This window comes from Culex quinquefasciatus, chromosome 1 (genome assembly GCF_015732765.1).
Source record: "Culex quinquefasciatus strain JHB chromosome 1, VPISU_Cqui_1.0_pri_paternal, whole genome shotgun sequence".
NCBI lineage: Eukaryota > Metazoa > Arthropoda > Insecta > Diptera > Culicidae > Culex > Culex quinquefasciatus.
The window spans coordinates 44,596,708-44,617,328 of record NC_051861.1 but is presented as its reverse complement, the minus strand read 5'-3'; the positions used below and the strand labels follow the sequence as shown (position 1 = coordinate 44,617,328).

The following is a 20,621-nucleotide window of genomic DNA, read 5'->3' as shown; positions in this document are numbered from 1 at the left end:
GTTGGAGAGAGAAAGAATGAGAGTAAGATTATTGATGTTTTTTGATGGCAGGTTTGGGGAAATGGTCGAGTTTTTTGAGCTTTGAAATTGATGTTTGCATTCTTGGCTCAAAGGAAATTGAAATTCCCGGATTAGAAGAGCAGCATTTGTTTGATCCTTGAACAAGAGGACTTTGTTGTTTTTTTTTATAAACAGTATGATACCTCGTTATCAGTTAGTTGAAAGCTACACTTGACAGAATAAACAATTAGCAATCCTATCTGGTTACAATTTAGAAAAAAAGAGAACTTCTGCTTGTCCATTTTTAAAGTGTACACCCAAAACTGGGCAGCGCTAGTCCTAGAGAATAATGGCCTCGAGACGAGAGAATAGTGGCACTATTTACGGACACAGAGAACACAGCTCGAGATGGACGAGAGAATTATTCTCTCAAGGTTCATTTTGAGGGAACGATTCTCACGACTCGGAATTTTGGGTGTAGTAATTCTTCCAAAATGAACTAATTCAATGCAAATATAATATTGTGTGTTTTTTCACAAATTCAGCCAAAAGCTAAAATCGAGCAGCGGAATTTTCAACTTTCTCGCGAGCAAATTTATGAAGTAGAGCAAAATAGTGCAAAGTGCAGCAAGATAATGAGTCATTTTCAACAACTCAACACACTTTCTGCCCCCACTATAGATCATCCCACCCAATTAAGCTCTCATAAAGCAAAATCGTGCTCCAGTAGTTAGCAATTCACTAATCCACTTGGTCTAAAGTTTTGCACCAGTCAGCCAAAACGAGACCACATTATTAACATAATCTCCCAAGGAATCAATTAGGGGGCGCGTCTCGACTTTTCCCACGGAACTCCACAGTCCAATTTCCGACTTCCAGCAGCAGCAGCAGCAGCAGCGCTCCACGATGAAAAGTTGGTCCTTATCAGCGCAAATTAACTTTTCTTCGCGGCCGGAAAACGTCACCGCGGTGGCGGAGGAGAAGTCGCGCCCCCACAATTTTGCCCAGTTCCGCCCACCTGCCGGGGAAGCCGGAGAGCTTTGACTTTATTATGTCGTTAATCTTCTTGCCAGACTTATTGTCCGCTCATTTTTCACCAGCCACGAACTAGATCGAGATATATATGAGCTCGCAGGCCTGAAGTGGTGCCCCGAGGAGAGGACTTTTGTACCGCTTCGTAAAACCCGCGGGCTTTTACTTCAGGGTTGAGAAAAAAAAAACCAAAGAAAAACGGAACAGATTTTCTACATTTTTATGTTTCGTTGAATCCCTTGCCGGATCTTATTATGGTTTGGGACGTGGAAAACAGTACGAGAACCTCCTGTGGCCTTCTTGGAATACTCTTTTTATAGGTGACGACAGCCACGGGAAGGTTCTTGTGAACTGTTTGAAAATCTTGCCCCATTATTCAGCTCATGAAAGCTCAATAACTCATTCGTCAACAACGTGTGGGCTCAGGACGGATGCTACCCTGTTGTCAGCTTGTTTTGACCAGTTTGAACTAAAAAATTGGTTACCATATGCAACAAATTCTGCAAAAAATATCACTAGTAACTAAAATTTCCATTTTACATTAACATTAAGTTTCCACCCCTTGTACTTTCAACTTCCAAATGAGAGAAAAAACAAAAAAAGTCCCGTTTATTTATCACTAACTGTACGAGCTAAAAATGGCAAAGCCCTTGCACCATCATCAAAGCAAAACTTGCTACATGGAAGACAATGTGCGCGCGTGAATGAATTATGACATTGATTAAAATATTAATGAATTCTTGCGCGTAAGGCAAAAAAAGGCAAACTTTTTCGACACCCTTCACCGAAAGAGCCGGGTCCTTGCTTCAGATGTCCCTGGGGCATTGTTTTTGGCCACCCTCACTCTGACTTTAAAAGTAAGAATTCATAAAGCTAGGTGGAATAAGTTTAATTTATAAATTCAGAACATCGTTCTCCGAACTGGGAAAAGTGTGACTGTATTTTTTTTTAAGACGACACACTGTGTAAGCTTATAAATAATTAATTTAGTCGTTTCAGGGTGCATAAGACAATTACTCTGGGACGACGACAGGTCACCCTTTCAGTCAGAGCAGAGTGCAGACACGAGCTGACAATGTAAGAAACGGACAAGATAAGTCCCAAAAGTCATTGGCACCTTGGGGGGAAAAACTTTCTGTTCATTCCTGTCCTGTCAACAAGTTTTACTTGACCGTTTAACCAGTATTTAAAGCTCAGTCACTGATATGGTTTCATGAGAAGGAATTGTTTTAAAATGTTTTGAACACATTTGTACTTTTAATGCAAAAACATGTCAAAATAATCCTAAAAGAACCGAATTCAATATTCCAGATCGTTAATCACACCGAAAAAAAATCATGGTAATATTACGTCTAGGAAGGGGTACATCTTTTGTGTCAGAAAAAAATGTAAAATTTTAACTCTGAAAATGTGAAAATTTACCACTTTTCTGTTGTAATGTTGCTTTTTCAGTCTTAATTGAGGTAAAATTACATCATAAAAGAGAGCTTCCAAAATTACGCCCACCAAATAGGGGAACAGCATCTTATTCCATCGTGCCTCTAATGTTGCCACTTTGACATTCAATTACAGCTCGTTCAAAACGTTTTCAACTGAAATCGAGTGACAAATAGCTCAATAAGCAGTAGGGAAGCAAATTTCTATCAAAAGTTTTTCAAAATTAGCTCAAAATCGGCAAATCGGATGGAGTTAGGAGCGAGTGCTTAAACTGCCAAACATACGAGAATTTCCTCTTGTTTATAAAAGGTCATGAAATGTTACAAAAATCTCTGACGAATTTACCATAGACAACAAGTCTAGAAATTTCACGGCTTGCCAATCGCAAAACATCAAAATTTCATGACAATTAAACGGCAACTTTAAACTATTTTAAAAAAAACCCATACATGTGTTATTTCAACACTTGTATGCTACACCTAGATTTGGGAAATTGCGGACCGAATTTTTGACACAAAAAAAAAACTTTTTTGGTTTGATTTCAAAGTAATTCTCTACGTTTTTGCAAATCTTGGTCTGTATAATTTTTATTTGAATGAGCTACCATTTGTTTTGTCATGCAATGATCCAATAATTTTGCGGGCTATTGAGATACTGTCAAATTGTCAATATTCGAAAATCCGCAAATAAAACTAATCTTGTAAAACGAATCCAATTTTGGACACAGGAACCAAATTTACCATCGAGTCGTCTTTTGAAAGAAAACTTTAACTGTTGGTGGTCAAATTATTTACTTTGTGAAAGTAATCAAATTATCCACTAGCAGAAAATAAATTAAAAACTTTAACAAATTCAGTAGCCTCTAGTCAAGCTAAGCCAAAAATTATCTAAAACAAACTAAGCAGATTTAGGCCAGAAATGGAAAATAATGGTGTTTTTTGTGCTTTGCAACGGCACCAATATTTAATAATAAGTTAAGAAAAAAATGACGAAAAGTTAAGGTTCATCAATTAAAGGAATAAAGTTTTAAATAGTAAAATAAACATTGGAAAAATCACTAATTGTGATAAAAAATGAAACAATACAGTTATCTGGCACATAAAGCTCTAGAAAAGGTCTTGTATTTGCAGTATCAGATCGCATTTTTTAAAATTAGAAATAATACATCAAAATCACAGTTAGGTTGCTTAAATTAATATTTACAGATTAAATTTTCAAAACAACCTATTCGTCATGGGTTTCCTATGCAGATAAGACCTTTTGAAAATTTATTCTAGATTTCATTGATTAACTAGACTTAAATGTAATTAAATTCATCCATATGTGATAAATTTATTACACTTGAATTTTTTTTTTTTATTTTGAATTAAATATACTTTATTGAATCTTTCTTATAATAATTACATTTGGTTTACATAATAAGTGGTCAGCTGTGGCTCTTCAGCTTTAGTTTGCTTTTCGTGATTTAAACACTGTTCATATTCATAACTTTAAAAGTATATGATTTATCATTTTTGTAACACTAGGTACAATGAAGAAAAAAAAAATTTAAGAAAACATAACCTAACCTAAAACTAACTTAATCTTACCATAAACTAAACCAATCCTTGAATCAAGGGGTATTCAGATATAGCACATTTTTCCCTGAATTTCAAACATTTTTCTTGAATCTTCTGATCCAACATTTTTACTTCTGCTAATTCATGAACCTCACTTGATCTTGTCCAGCCAGGAACATTCAAAACCATTTTGAGTACCTTGTTTTGGACACGCTGGAGCTTCAATTTATGAGTTCTAGCGCAACACTCCCAAACAGGTACTGCATACTCAATAACGGGGTAAATTATTTGTTTGTAAACTGCTAGCTTATTTTTCAAAGATAACTTTGATTTTCTGTTAATTAAAGGATACAAACACCTGATGAGAATGCTGCACTTGTTCAATATTTTATCTACATGCTGTCGAAACAATAGTTTCGAGTCAAGTATGAGACCTAAATATACAACTTCCTTTGACCAGGGTATTGAAACATCATTCATTTTAATCAAAACATCATCCTTTGGGACAAATCGGGCCGATTTGGAAAGTGGAAAAATGATGGTTTGAGTTTTGGCTGCATTTATGCGAATTTTCCAGTCGCCAAAGTATTCGGAAAGAACGTCAAGACCCTTCTGAAGACGGCCAACTAAATATCTGGTTATTTTACCCTTATAAATAACGGCAGTGTCATCAGCAAAAGTGACAACACACCATTACCAGGAAGAGTAGGCAAATCAGATGTAAAAATATTGTACAGAAGTGGGCCAAGAATACTTCCTTGGGGAACCCCAGCATCAATGTTGAATAATCCAGAAGCAATCCCATTCAGAAAAACCCTGAACGATCTCTCCGAAAGATAGTGCTGGATAATTTTGATAAGATACATTGGAAAACCGTATAAATACAGTTTATGTATCAAACCATCATGCCAAACATTGTCAAAAGCCTTCTCAACATCCAACAAAGCCATAGCAGTTGATTTAGACTCAAGCTTGTTCTGCTTGATGATTTTAGTTACTCTCGTAAGCTGATGAGCAGTATTATGTCCCTTTCGGAAGCCAAACTGCTCATTCAAAATTATATTATTATCGTTGGTAAAATCCAAAAGCCTTGAATAGATGACCTTCTCAAAGAGTTTGGACAGACTACTCAAAAGACTAATGGGACGATAACTTGTTGGCGATGTTGGATCTTTTGAGGCTTCAAAATTGGTATGACTTTGCCCAGTTTCCAATTGGTGGGGAAGTAACCAAGTTGCAAACATTTATTGAAAATATTGGCTAGATGTTGAAAGAACTGATCACTCTGTTTTTTCAACACTAGATTAAAATGTTATCAAAGCCAGGAGCTTTCATATTTTTCATTTGTTTAACTGCAACTTTGACTTCCTCACCAGAAACATGGGAATCTGCAGGAAATTCAAAGGTAGAGTCATTGATTGTTGAAATACTATTGGCAACTGATGTTTCTTTACGGCTGGTCATGGAAGCGCCAAGATTATGTGAACTAACAAAATGAAGCCCAAGTGCATTTGCCTTTTCCTCGGATGTAATCAAAGGAGAATCCTCAACAATAAGAGGAGGAATAGGCTTTGGTTTGTTTTTAAGAACTTTTGAAAGTTTCCAAAATGGTTTTGAATAATTCCCAAGCTGGCTTACATGTTTTGAAAATTCTTGATTTCTGATATTGTCAAGTCGGTCTTGTATGATTTTGTTCAAATTGTTAACTGAAATCTTTTGTCATAGTCCCCAGTCCGTTGATATTGTCTCCTATAAACATTCCTAAGTCTAATCAAGTGTTTAGTATCTACGTCAATATCAGTTACCTTAAAATTAACAGGAACCTCCCGAACGTTGGCAGCCTCTGCTTGGTTGATAGCCTGCTGGATCACCTCCAGCGAACGATCAATATCAGCAGAAGTTTCCGGGTGTTGATCATAGTCGATGTTGCTGTCTACCACTTGCTGAAACTGCTGCCAGTCAACGTTGTGGTAATCTTTCCGGGTTGGTTGCCGCTGCGGAGTAACGGAAGCTCCAACCTCCACAACCACCGGATAGTGATCAGAACTCAACTCTTCAAACACCTCAGGATGAGCCACGTTCTCAGCCATATTGGTAATGAAGAAGTCGATGATTGAGTGATTCCCAGACCGAGCCACCCTCGTTGGACGATCCGGACTCACAACGTTGTAGTATCCGTTTTGCAGATCGTTGTGCAGAATCACTCCGTTCCGATTCCTCCTGCTGTTGCCCCAAACTTCATGCTTCGCGTTGAGGTCACCAGCGATGATGTACTTTGCGCTCCGCCGTGTCAGCTTCTGGATATCGCTCTTCAGTTTTGCTGCTGAACCATCTCTGGCATTCACCTGACGTGGGCAGTATGCAGCAATGAAGAGTACTGGGCCAACCGAAGTGGGAATTTCCACTCCAACGGCCTCGATGATGTCCAGCTTAAAGTGTGGCAGCCGGCGTGGCTTGAGATCACGATGAACAGCGACAAGCACACCTCCTCCTCCAGAGGTGGTCCTGTCGAGCTGCGTCGCGATCTTGTAGTTTTGCAGATAAACTTTTTCACCGGGCTTCAGATGAGTTTCCGTGATGGCAGCTACGTCGATCTCCTTCTCGCGAAGAAAATCCACCAGCTCTAAGTTCTTCCTCCTAATGGAGCAAGCGTTCCAATTCAGCAGCTTGAGGGACCTACGATCCATACTGGATGACGAACGAGGTCAGCACTTCAATCTGCTGGGTCTTGGTTTTGCATCCACGCAGTGCAGCGGACATCTGTTTGAAAATATTGAGGAGTTCGGTTGAGGTGTAAAGATCATTACCATTTTCCTCAACTGCTGGTTCTTGGGTTGGTCTTGGCTCCTGGCTGAAGCCCGGTGGTGGCGGTCTCGGCTCCTGGCTGGAACCCGGCCGTGGATGATTCATCTCAGCTCTCTTCCTGGGATCCAACGGCAACGGTGCCAAGTTCGGGACCTGGCGTCGCGGTTGAAGAGGTGGAAAATTTTGCTCCACCAGGGCTGGAGGAGTTCTACGACGCTGAGGCTGATTCTTCGTCGATGCTTGCTGCCGAATTTTCACGAACTCAGCTCTCTTGGGGCACTTTCGGTCGGTTGACGAGTGCTCACCGTTGCAGTTGAGGCACTTCACCAGCGAATCTTGGATGCACTGGGATGTGATGTGCGCATCGGTACCACATTTGGCGCAACGACGCTTCAGGTGGCAGTTCTTACCTCCGTGCCCGAAGCCCAGGCAGTTGAAGCATTGTGTGACGTCACGATGCACTGGTCGGTATCGCTCCCACGACACGATAATGTTGAAAACCGCTCGAATTGCCTTCAGCTCAGGAAGCGTCGTCGATCCCTTAGCCAAATGCAGCAGGTAGAGCTGGTCACGGTACTTGATGTCTTTGTTGCGTCGGCTCATTTTGTGCACGGCCAACACATCCAGTTTCAAAACTTTTAGCTCGGCAGCTAATTCCTCCACTGGCATGTCGTACAGACCTCTGACGACGATTTTGTACGGCTTATCCATGACGACATCATGGGTAAAGTACTCCGCCTCGTTTTCGGTCAAGTAATCCTTGACCAGTTGATAGTGCTGCCTGGATTGCACCAGCACCTTAAATCCGTCCTGACACAGACGAATGTTGCCTTGGACTTTCCCAGACTTGATGAGTTCAACCAGCCCCGCACGAAAGTCGATCGTTGCTGCTGATTGCCTCACATAAAAAGGAGGCAGTTTCTCCTTTCGCTGTTTCACTTCATTCTCCTTTGCTTCCGCTACCTGGTCCTCGTCAGGCAGTCCAGCGAACTTGTTGTTCTTCAAAAGCTGCTCCTCGTGCGATGAAGAGTTCTCCTCCTCCTCATCCATCGGTACAGTACCGTCGCTCTTTTTCGTCTTTTTGCTGTTCGATGTCACTTCCAAAAGCACCTTCCTTTTGGAAATTCCCGGTTTTTGGCCATCAGTTGAGGCCTCAACCTTCCTTTTGGAAATTCCCACTTTTTTGCCTGCTTGAGCCGCAGGTAGGGCAATATTGCCGGCGTTTTGCGCCGGGACACGACGAGTCATGTTGATTCAGACAACCTTCACCAACGAATGCTCGGATAACAATGATTTATTACACTTCATCAAAGTGATTGGCACCATATTTACATATTTGAATAAAAACTAAACATTGGGTCCCGGGAATTCCGGAGAAATAGCAAAACTGAACTCTCGATTCCCGGGAAATTGAACAACTCGAGAAACGTCACCCTTTATTTATGATTTTTTAAAGAAATTGATTTTGAGAAAAAGTGTCAAACAAAAATTTCTAAAATCAGACGCATGATCAAATTTGCAATCGAACATGATTTAACACATTTTTTGTGATAAAGTACACCAATTTCAAAATATAGTATTCAATGAATCAATCAATTTAACATATACATAAGATCTTTAAAAGGGTGTTATATTCACTCTAAAATGTTTATTAAATTAAAAGTTTGCAAAATTAAGTTTAGACAAGTTTTACAGCCATTCCACGTCAAACAGGAAGTTTCCATTTCAATAGTGCTCCCCTATATGGCCATGGCCACGTGGCTTTTTTTCACCCAGGTAAAAAATCTTTTAAAAAACAAAATTAGTAAAGATTTCAAAAATGATAAACCGTCAGTGGGGGTGACTTTTGGTCAAAAAACGATATTACTGTTGAATATATATAATATATGTTTTAACATAGTAAAAACATTTCAAATTATATCGAAATAAACAATTTTGGGGAATGTTCTTGAATGATTTACCAACATTTTTTCAGAAAATGGCTAGGTATAATCACACCGGTCATAAATGCCAATTGTTTTTAAATTTACCCAATCATTGCTGAACTATTCTTTCAAAATCTCAACAAGTCACCTTTTTTTTACAAACCGGTTAACTATAATCGGTTGAAACTGCGTCAAGTAACTGTTTTACAATAAAGTGTTTTTTTTTTTGCAAAAATCGTCATAATTTTCATTTTTGAACCACTCTTGCAAACCACCCTAATGGCCAAACAGAGTTACGTGAACTTTAATTAGGGGTCGAGGATTCCAGACCACATTAGAGACCGATCCGGGCATTAGTGTTTTGGTCCATACCGTTTGTCTGGGAATTGTTGTATTGGAACACCGTAAATATAACATTTATATTCAAAAATGCACTTACGCCGCTTAGACGAATTTTGAAAGATGTACAATATTTTGTCAACTTGTTTATTTTCTACAATTTGTCAAATACAATTTGTGTGATTTGTCCAACAAGAAATGATGGAAGTAGATGTTAAAGACAAAAAAAGGAAATTTTTTGAATTTTGAAAATTTGCACCTTTTTGTACACTACAAAATTGGATTACATTTTCAAATACTCGATGTTATACTAATCTCTCTTCGGCAAATTTATTCTAGATTTTATTTGCTACTAATCTATACAATCAGTTTTGTTAAACACGAGGGGAATTGATATTTCCAGATTTAATTAGAAAAAAAATAGGAAAATCCCTATTTTGCAGCTTGTATCGAACCTGACGACCAAGATAAACATTTTTCCTAGGTGTACCATGTTAAAGACATATTCAGAGAACTCAAAACTAATGTTTTGATGGAACAAGACCTAAAAACATCCTTATTTTAGTGAGATATTTGACACTTTTTCGAGTTTTTGGCTAATATTTATGATATAAAAATTTCAAAATGAGATAAAATCAATTTTCACAGATAGATGATTTTGAAAACAGCTCCAGGGTGAATGAGCGAGGTTCATTCAAGTTCGATAAAAATAACCTTTAGGCAAGCCGTGATTACTCTTACTTTAAATTGAATATGCTTTCGAAATGTAGTTTTGATAAATTTAAAAAAAGGTTAAGTTAAAATTTGGAGTTGGTTTATAATTATTTTTTTCGTTTGTTTAAATAGGCTATCTGAAAGATCAGGAAATTATCTACGATTCAAGATTTTTTATCCAACTTTTGGTTGTTGAGATTTTGCCTTAAATCTTATCTAATCTAATCTAATCAGACCCTAGCGCAGCCAATCTTTCGAAGGGATCCTGGAGAGTGCCTTAGGTTAGATGACGCCTAGCACTCTTCTTGTCATTTATTAACATTTGTAGTGCGCCATTGCATCGGAATGCATTGAAACATCACAAGCGTTAAAGCGGCCAGGCCTACTGCGTAAAGCCGTATCGCAGAGATGACTCGTAATTGGGTTGAGTTTGAGCACTGAGTGTTCGAACAACAACACAATTCTGAATCGACAGGGGAGGAAGAAGCGTGGGGACACACCACCATACGCTCCGAGATTTGGTTGTATTCGTTGGTAGCACCATGCTAAGAAGGTTTGGTACTCCGGGACCCTCTGGGATGGGACATTGTATTTCCACGAATGCCCTGGACACTATTTGCCGTGGTTATAGCGCCACAACTCGCTCTCTGTAACAGTATTCCTAATTCCAGTCCACGCTCACCAAGTCGTCATGGCCTAGTAGTTAGCATTTTTGCTTACCAATCCAAAGGCCGGGGGATCGAACCCCGCCTCGAGTGACTTTGATTTTTCGTTCATATTAATCATTTCAAATTTCTGTGTTCTAAACTTTCTCATTGGGAGCAGATGGGCATCGAACCCAGAACCATTCGCTTACAAAGCGAACACCGTAACCAGTCAGCCACGGCCGCTCCCTGGTTGTTGAGATTTTGCCTTAAAATATTGAAAAAAATAAATAAAGAAATATAAGTTATGTTTTCAAACAACGAAATCTTTGAAATTTCTAACACTGGGACGCCAAACGCATGTCTAACCTACACGGATGCCCAAGCCTCGCTAAAAAGTTGGAACTCTCAGATTTTCGGTTTTGTCTCTGCAGAATTTTGGGCGATTTTTTATAAAAGAACAAATTTGATCAAATTTTTATAACTCACTCAATAAAAAAATGTCACGATTGGTTAAGTTATACCCGAGAACCAGCGAGTTGAAATTATCGTTCCATCTTTTTTTAGGAGTTGGGAGTTGAAATGTTAATTTATGTTGATCTTTAACGGCACGGTATTGAATTTTTTTTCACAAATTGATATCGGCATTTGTAAATTGAGTAATTCTTTAAAACTTAAATGATTTTCATGGCAATTTTCTTTGTATCGTACTACATGTATCTTATGATTTTTTTTTTGGATAGTACTACGTGTATTTTATGAAATATTATGTAATATAACAATCCGAATTATGTAACGCATGGAGTAAGGAATACCTTTTAGACCAAAATATTCATCCAATTTTTCGGTGAATCTCAAAGTAAGTATCGTTCGTTTTTTTCGTGACGGGTTATTTTCTAATGTAGACGTTTCACTTGCAACTTAAAATTCCGCGCGATATTCCTGAAGTTGGGGTTTTGAGTTTCTTTTTACTAAAAAATCTTGCAAGATATCTTGAGTTTGTTTTTAGTGTCAAAAAGAAATCTTTCGATAAAAATTCTTCGATTACTTATAGGACCAATAATCACCGTAGCTAAGATCTAAGATTTTGATTTTTTTTTTTCAGAGATAAATTTTTAGACACTACATATTTAGTCTTTTGTCTTGTTACGAAAATCTTGTATAAATTGTCAGCAATATATTTTTTAAATGGTTCGAAAATAGAATTATTGAAGACAACATCTACTTTTAATGCAAATTTTCAAGCACATTTTTAGCTGCAAGATACCATCAACATAAAAAGGAAATTTTGTATGCATTTTTTAGGGTATATTAACTTTGGATAATGTCACTTTTTTTGAACAGCTTTTAAACTTTTGTAGGAAGGAGTTACATGAGTATTCAAAAGTGATCATTTAAAAACAGGCATTGATATGAATCTGCCGAAAGATATAATTAAAAATTGATTTGGAAAATGTTGTGATATTGAAGTATAACTGATTATGTTATGTTATGTTTTTTTTTTAATAGAAAATATTTTTTTTGTTAAAGGCCACGTGGCCAGCCGTCGACCCCCCCCCTCCCCCCCATGGCTTTTCATGGTTTTTTTTCGGTCGGATTTCGGACCCCCTCCCCCCCCTAAGGAGGCCACGTGGTTTATGCACGACCCCTATGATTTTTTGAAAAATGAGCTTTTTGCGAAAATCGTCGAAAAATGCCATTTTTGGACCACCCTATTTCGAATAGGAGCACCCAAATCGCCAAACAAAAAAACTACGGGTCTAATTGTTTGGGACCCCCACTCCAAATTTGAGCCAAATCGGAGCACTTTTGATTTGGAGATTTCCTGTATGACGTGTAATGGCTGTTTATATTGAATTTACGGAGTTATATAAAATTTTATGCCAAGTAGTTAGTTAACTTATTTTAATTAAATTATTTTTTTAATCAGTCAAGGATGCCTATTTGGAGTTGTGCCACTGGATTTATGGTGATTTGTTAACAAATAACCGTATTTATGTAAATTTTTCGAAAGGTGTACAAACTTTTCTTGTACCTTTTTTGGTTTTTGTAATAGAATTTGTGTTCGGCCAGGAGCCGAAATTTTATCTTAAATCTAAGCACTAATCTTCTTCAAAGATCGTAAATAAACAAATGTCAAATCTACCCTACGTTACGTTTGTGTATCAGTGTGGTGACATTTCGTCTGCTGTGTGCTATCATGTGACATAGACCATTTTGGTCGAAAATGAGTTAATGATGACGTTTTGCTATGCTTAACAAACACTACAAGATGCTTTAACCCGATTTCGAAAACTCGCTACCGTTTCCCGGATATCGCGATACACACTTGTGACCAATTTATCATCAAAATGATTGTGCACACTTTTGACACGTCATACATGGTGTTGGAAAATGTGGAAAAATTGTCTTGTTTTTCACAAATTTATGTACACATATACTTTCTAAAGGCAATGCAATCTTTTGTTTTTGAAAATATACTGATTAAGTCGGTTAATCTATTGATTTAAGCCTATTTTAGTTTTTATGGGAATTCTGTGCATACTTGTGACACGTAGTACAATTTTACTTTCGAAACACACTTGTGACACGTGCTTTTCAGGTTTTTGTTTACATTATTTACTGTATCTTTTAACTGGTGTAACCAAATTAGTTGAAACTTGGAGCGTTTGTTGAGCGATAGTATAAAAACCGATTGCTTCAAAAAGTTTGGCTCTATCATTCATAATTTTGAAAATATTTACCAACAAACTTTAAAAATCGATTTTCTCGAAAAGTACTAAATGGTCGTTGTCACAAAACAGCACACAACTGACGATATCGTAATTCACCACACTGCTTTGGCGAGGGGCACTTTATTGTTTACACTGAACTAGATGAGTTAAGGTGGAGTGGCGAATGGTTGGCTGCAACAATTTGCTATAGAACTTTTTATAGGAATCGTCTTTTCATGAGCTTCTTGTAGCAAAATGTTCGACAAGAGTTTCTTAACAAAAAGTAGTATTAGGTTTTTGTCAAACTTTAAATTGTTTGCATGTTTTATCACAAAATATGCAAAATGCCCAAGGGGTGTACATACTTTTTTTAAATACTGTATGTCTTAGCAATTGTGGTTCTGCTAGTGTTTGAAACTGATTCATAAGTTATTCCCAAATTCTTTCAAAACCTCACACGTTCTGTTCCACCTTGACCCCCATTCCATTTTGATTCACACAAATCACGTTTCTTCTGCGGTGGTGATGTGAACTTTCCGCTAGCAAGTTCGTCCGCAGCAATTAATTAAACCCAAATGAAGCTCGAACTTAGTGCGCGTATAATTTGAGGGCGGCTTAAAAGTAAAGTCGCTGCCATTTTTAAGAGTGCAAGAATAAGCTGCACACTAGGGTGGTTCAGGGCTCCTTGGAAATGCAAAAATGTCGTCTGGACCGTTGCATTGTTGATAAAATCATTGCTCTATGTCCACAGAAGCTCTCCTGAAATTTTCAGCCAATTTGGTTCAGGTTTCGTCACAGCTCTTTCGCTTTTAAGTTTGCATGCGTTTTCCATGGAGAATATTAACTTTTTTACATTTTCTGACCGCAAAAATCATCTCCCGAACCAAAATGGCTGAAACCTGAGATATATATCAATTATAATATGGGGAACAATTTTGTAGAACACTTTAACTTAATCTGAGCAGAACTGACTTAGTTATAAGTGGATTAAGTGAAGGTGTCGAAGTTGTATTTTCCAAAGGGCCTCTTTCGCTGAATTTTCCCCTGATGGCTCACTTTGATCGATGGCAAATCGTTTGACAACTTGTTTGTTGTTGATGTCAGAAAAAATGGGCATGGAGGTTTCAACTTCGGTGGAACAATTTAACCAGAATTCTTTCGTCTTTTCCAGGTTCCAGTTGAACAAGAGCTTTTGGTCAGAGAAGTACATGACTCGGACCGGGCTAGGTTATCCCAGAGAGATGGAGATCGATGCGGAAAACACGACGAATGTAATGATTTGCAGCTTCCGTTTGCTCGACCGACGTTTGCGCTCCGGCGATGTACGGACGGCCAGTGGAGCTCCAGCTCCACTCTGTCGCTTCCATACAACTGGGAAGGGTGAAAGGGGGAGGGGGATTTTATTGGTTGATTGATGCCTTACGGTTGTGTCTGCGGTCTTCGACACCGGTGCATCTTTTCTTCCCAATTCTTCCATGTCCGATGGCATCCCGAAAGGTGTGCCTCCTGTGCGATGCAGGCCAGCAGACTGAGACTTGTCGTTCTTAACAATTATGGCGGAGGATATCGCCAACGACGGGGGAAGTCATTATTGGACGTAGGCAGATGCCGCAAGGGACTCATACTGCTTTAACTGTCCACACTTCCGAGTGAGTTCCTGTGGGGCTACCTGTACTCAATCCAGCGTGAACTGTCCACTAGAACCTATGGCGAGTAAAAGAGGTCTATGACTTGGTCGATGGTCCTCAGATCAGATCTTTTATAAAACCGTGTTCGGGAGTAGTCTTTAGACACCCTCGGGACTGAATTCCACGTATCTACTAATGCTTTGCTCTGGTCAATTTGGCGATCAGCTTGTCCACCATTGGAACAAAACGCAGACTCGAGCATGGAAGAACGTAGGGGGTCCGGGAGGGAGGGAGCGAGAGGAGAGAAGTCCACTGATAATGGCTAACATCGCGATCATTATCAACGGTCTTCGGGACATCAACGATCGAGGAAGCGGACATCTTCTCCGATTTTCTCTGAGAGGATCGAAGTATGGCCGTCGCACGACCCGTCTGCTCATGGTAGTTGGGTTCTTGATGATCCACAAAACGGAATCGACGTAACACCTTATAATGTGGCCCTCTTAAAACTTGCGGTTTCGTCAACGAATCCACAGGCGTGTATGCGACAAGACACCGCCTCCCGGGTCTCCTAAGTGTGAAGGTATGGCACGGGGAGAGGGCACCGAATACCTATATTAACACTTAGTAGGAGCTGTTCTGCTTTTTTTATAACCTGACTTTTAATTGATGTCAATTGAATTATGACGAGATGAATAGCCGGCCTCAAGAAGAACCCAACTACCATGAGCAGACGGGTCGTGCGACGGCCATACTTCGATCCTCTCAGAGAAAATCGGAGAAGATGTCCGCTTCCTCGATCGTTGATGTCCCGAAGACCGTTGATAATGATCGCGATGTTAGCCATTATCAGTGGACTTCTCTCCTCTCGCTCCCTCCCTCCCGGACCCCCCTACGTTCTTCCATGCTCGAGTCTGCGTTTTGTTCCAATGGTGGACAAGCTGATCGCCAAATTGACCAGAGCAAAGCATTAGTAGATACGTGGAATTCAGTCCCGAGGGTGTCTAAAGACTACTCCCGAACACGGTTTTATAAAAGATCTGATCTGAGGACCATCGACCAAGTCATAGACCTCTTTTACTCGCCATAGGTTCTAGTGGACAGTTCACGCTGGATTGAGTACAGGTAGCCCCACAGGAACTCACTCGGAAGTGTGGACAGTTAAAGCAGTATGAGTCCCTTGCGGCATCTGCCTACGTCCAATAATGACTTCCCCCGTCGTTGGCGATATCCTCCGCCATAATTGTTAAGAACGACAAGTCTCAGTCTGCTGGCCTGCATCGCACAGGAGGCACACCTTTCGGGATGCCATCGGACATGGAAGAATTGGGAAGAAAAGATGCACCGGTGTCGAAGACCGCAGACACAACCGTAAGGCATCAATCAACCAATAAAATCCCCCTCCCCCTTTCACCCTTCCCAGTTGTATGGAAGCGACAGAGTGGAGCTGGAGCTCCACTGGCCGTCCGTACATCGCCGGAGCGCAAACGTCGGTCGAGCAAACGGAAGCTGCAAATCATTACATTCGTCGTGTTTTCCGCATCGATCTCCATCTCTCTGGGATAACCTAGCCCGGTCCGAGTCATGTACTTCTCTGACCAAAAGCTCTTGTTCAACTGGAACCTGGAAAAGACGAAAGAATTCTGGTTAAATTGTTCCACCGAAGTTGAAACCTCCATGCCCATTTTTTCTGACATCAACAACAAACAAGTTGTCAAACGATTTGCCATCGATCAAAGTGAGCCATCAGGGGAAAATTCAGCGAAAGAGGCCCTTTGGAAAATACAACTTCGACACCTTCACTTAATCCACTTATAACTAAGTCAGTTCTGCTCAGATTAAGTTAAAGTGTTCTACAAAATTGTTCCCCATATTATAATTGATATATATCTCAGGTTTCAGCCATTTTGGTTCGGGAGATGATTTTTGCGGTCAGAAAATGTAAAAAAGTTAATATTCTCCATGGAAAACGCATGCAAACTTAAAAGCGAAAGAGCTGTGACGAAACCTGAACCAAATTGGCTGAAAATTTCAGGAGAGCTTCTGTGGACATAGAGCAATGATTTTATCAACAATGCAACGGTCCAGACGACATTTTTGCATTTCCAAGGAGCCCTGAACCACCCTACTGCACACCGGTGGTTGTAAGGGTTAAAGGTTTTTCATTAGCAACAGCAGCCTCCAAAAGAGCGAGAAGTGAGATGAAAAATTAACGTGCCTCCTTAAGCCTAAGAACCGGTGTCGGTGTCATTACGAATGCACTTTTGTGGGGACCCAGAAAAATGGGCAATTTTCTCAATGGTGTGTGGAAAATTTTATGCCCAATTATTCACGGATCGCATTATACAATACGAGCTCATTAATTCCTGCTGGCTGAGGTGGCCTGAGTGAATTAAGGACCGATATTAATGCCTTTTGGCGGCCGCAGTGACATTGGCTAAGTGCAGGGCAATTTTTTACCCTTTACCGGTGCAGCAGTTATGATGCCTTGGAAAAGGGGTTCGCTCTTCTTTCTTTGATTGATTGCAATTAATTTGTACCGTGGACCGTGGGTTGGGTGGATTTGAGGTAGGTTATGGGTATTCTACCTAAACAAAGTTAATTTAACTCCACTCACGTACTCATATTTAAGTGTTGTCAGATCTTCACCAAAGTCACCCCATTGCACGGCATCCAGTGCCGCCACCCCGCGAGCAACTTGACGTATGATTGATCGGAACCATTTCGCAAAAAGGATTTTTGCAAATATCCCCTAATTGGTCGCATGGAAATTACGCCACAACCACGCAGACATAACCTGCCGGATGTCGGAATCTGGCCAGCGATGATGCGTGTTGCGCGTGAGGACCGCCGCATGAAAGCAAAATTCTCCCGATTTTCTAGACACGCGAAGGCTATTACGTTGGCGTCGGACTCTTCCTCCTCAGGTGTTTTGGTTGAATCTGTAGGGGAGACTGCCCAGCGGTTGGAAATCATTCCGTAAAGAAAATGAGTTTGGGATCTGCCCTAAGCAAATAGTACGACCTTAGGCTAATTTGTTATATTGTGAAGTTGATTCGAAAACAATCACCCTCCCCTAGCTTTCGGTTAACCCATTCGATTTGCGCACTCGCACGCACATGTTCTGCTGGAGGCACCTTTCGGCGGTCAGCCGGCGTAGTTCGATGTCCTGGCCCAGGTTCGGGTCCGGACTCTCCGTCATTAAAGTTGAACTTTGCCGAAGGAGCGCTAGAACTCCATAATGGCTTCTGGGGCTTCTCCCAACTCCAACTGAAATTGTCTGCTGCTCGGATGCTGCGGCTTTGGCGGGTGTGCTTTTAAAATTGATGGGATTTAAATTGCTGTGAACCTGTGCTACGCGCACGACTTGTCCGACTCCGGTGCGCGGTTCAAGTTTAATCTTTATGGCACTTCCAGACCAGACCACAGACTGCCAAGATCTACCGCCTCCTCTGCGGGCTGTCGTCTTATCGCTGTCGAATAGATCTAAACGCTTTGACCTGTGTGTGTTTGTGCACGGGACGTCCCCAGAATCTACGTCGTAGGGGACGACCGGCGGGCTGAGTCGGTGCCAACCTGTGTGCCAACAAACCGCAAAACATCAATAGACACGACATTATTTATATCGTTTTAATTGCACCATAAAACAAACTTCTCGAATGTCAGCAGCATAAATCATCGCTGGGCTGTGGTTACTTCTGTCGCTTCTGTACACTCAAATCAGGAGGATCTGAAGATCTGCAAAGTTTGTGGGTAACTTTATTATTGATAACTGAAAGTCTACCTTTTAATATTTTGGTTCTGATATCACAGTTAGATAAATTGAGATGCGAATTCTGAGAAGCCAAAGTAGAAGTTGGATTTAGTGCGTCCATCCTGGGAATTCCCGGAAGAAAATTTCGGGATTTTTTCCAAAACCAGGAGTTCTTTAACCCCGGGAATTTTCATGTTTTGTCCCAGAAATTTTAAGCAATAAAATTAATGTTTGGCAAGTATTAGCATCAATTTGGCTTATTAGGGAAAATTGTTAAAATTTTAGTTTCCATATCCGAAAAATGCCTAGCCCTTTAAATATGTTCTAATTAATTGAATATACTTTCACAAGACTGGGTATTATATTTACGAATTTTTCCTATTTTTATTTAAAAAAAACATGCTTAATTATTTTTCATCAAAGCTTTAACAACTTTCCATCAAATCTGTGGCAAATCAGGACAAATGTAATAATTTAGACAGCTATTTAAGCCATTTTTTGCATGATGTTTCGATTTTTATTAATTTCGGTGAAAACAGAAACAAACCAAAACAATCAGTAGATCGATTTTCAAACTCATTGCTCCAAAATCTCCTACACTTATTCAGACTTTAGTCCTATTTTTTCTCCAGTTGACGGTAGTTACTGAAAGATAATTTGTACATGAAATTATAATCTTATCTAAAATTTTACATTGACTGGAATAATTATATTTGTTGTCGTTTCTTGTTTTTAAGATATTTTTAAATACATTTTGAATACTTTTCTGGTATGTCATACAAAAAAATAAAAAGAAGAAGAAATACAGTCCAGACTTTGTTTGTATGGAACTTCGGATAATCAAATCACGAACAAAACATTTTGTCGTATTTTTTTTTTGTTTTCGTACTTTTAACATCAATCGAGTTCTGCGACCCCATTGTAGTCAAATTGGAATTTTTGATTTCCAATTAAATAAAAAATACATTTTTTCCATATTTCATCCCCACCATTTTGGACGCCGTCTTGGTTTTAAACATTCTAAATCACTTTACAGTAATTTGGGGGACAGATTTTTAAAAACTCAAGAATCAAAATTAAGATAAAGAAAAGATTGTTTTTCAAGATTCGATTATCCGAAGTTTCAATTATCCGAAGTGAAACTTCGCCAAGGCCTTCGGTTAATCGAGTCCAGACTGTATATTTATCCCTCTACTGCCCACATTTTTGAAAAAGCCATTTCTATATAATGATCGAAAGACGCACTGACAATTTGGATCGTTGAGTTAATAGTGGAGCAAAATAACTGTGTGTGAGTGATTTTGTGTGTTGACCAGAAAGACCTTCCCATAGCATCGTTGCTCGGAAGGCTCGCCGACGGGTCTGTTATGAAGGTCCTCCCCATAGCGTCGCGGCTCGGGAGGCATCGAAAAATCACGTGATGCTTGAAGGAGATGCTGTGGATTCAACGGTCTCAAGCAGTATCAACAAGTATATAGCGAAAAACTATGTGCTTGATGAGTCTGCAACTTCAACTATCGGACTAACATTCCTCCCTTTCGTTGAACTGCAGGCTTCTTGGGAGAGCGCCGGTATTGACTAATAAAGTAGGGATCTTCAGAGGTTAAACAGTGAACGGATGGTTGGCTCCCACTGATCATTTTTGATTCATTGTTTAACTTCAGCTGATCTGTCAATAACGGAGTAGCAGCTCATTGGCAGTCAACCATGCTCATGCTCATGCTCAAAAATGGATTTTTGGCAATTTTTTAAATCGAAGCCCGTCTAAAGGCGGGGTTGGATTGTAAAGGGTTATAGGAGACATATTTATTTGAATCAAATTGGATTAAAAATTGAGTTTCATTTAAAATCCAAAGCACAACAAAGAACAAAAAAATCTTTTATGCTACTTAAAAACTAATGTCCTTGTTCAGATTGAAAAGGTATAGATTATCACCAAATAATAGCATTTGAGCTAATTCTATGATTTTAAGCTTGAAAACATAATAAACATTATGAAACCATAGATTTTGTGGCTACTTAAAAAAATTCCCGGGAATTTCCGGGATTTAAAAAATATATATCCCGTTT

At 39.5% G+C, this 20,621-nt stretch overlaps 1 protein-coding gene across 7 annotated transcripts in view; it reads right to left on the bottom strand.

The window, feature by feature from the left end:
* LOC6033674 (band 4.1-like protein 4) overlaps positions 1–20,621 on the bottom strand; it is a 351,812-nt gene that overhangs the window by 31,128 nt on the left and 300,063 nt on the right. The window lies entirely within an intron of this gene.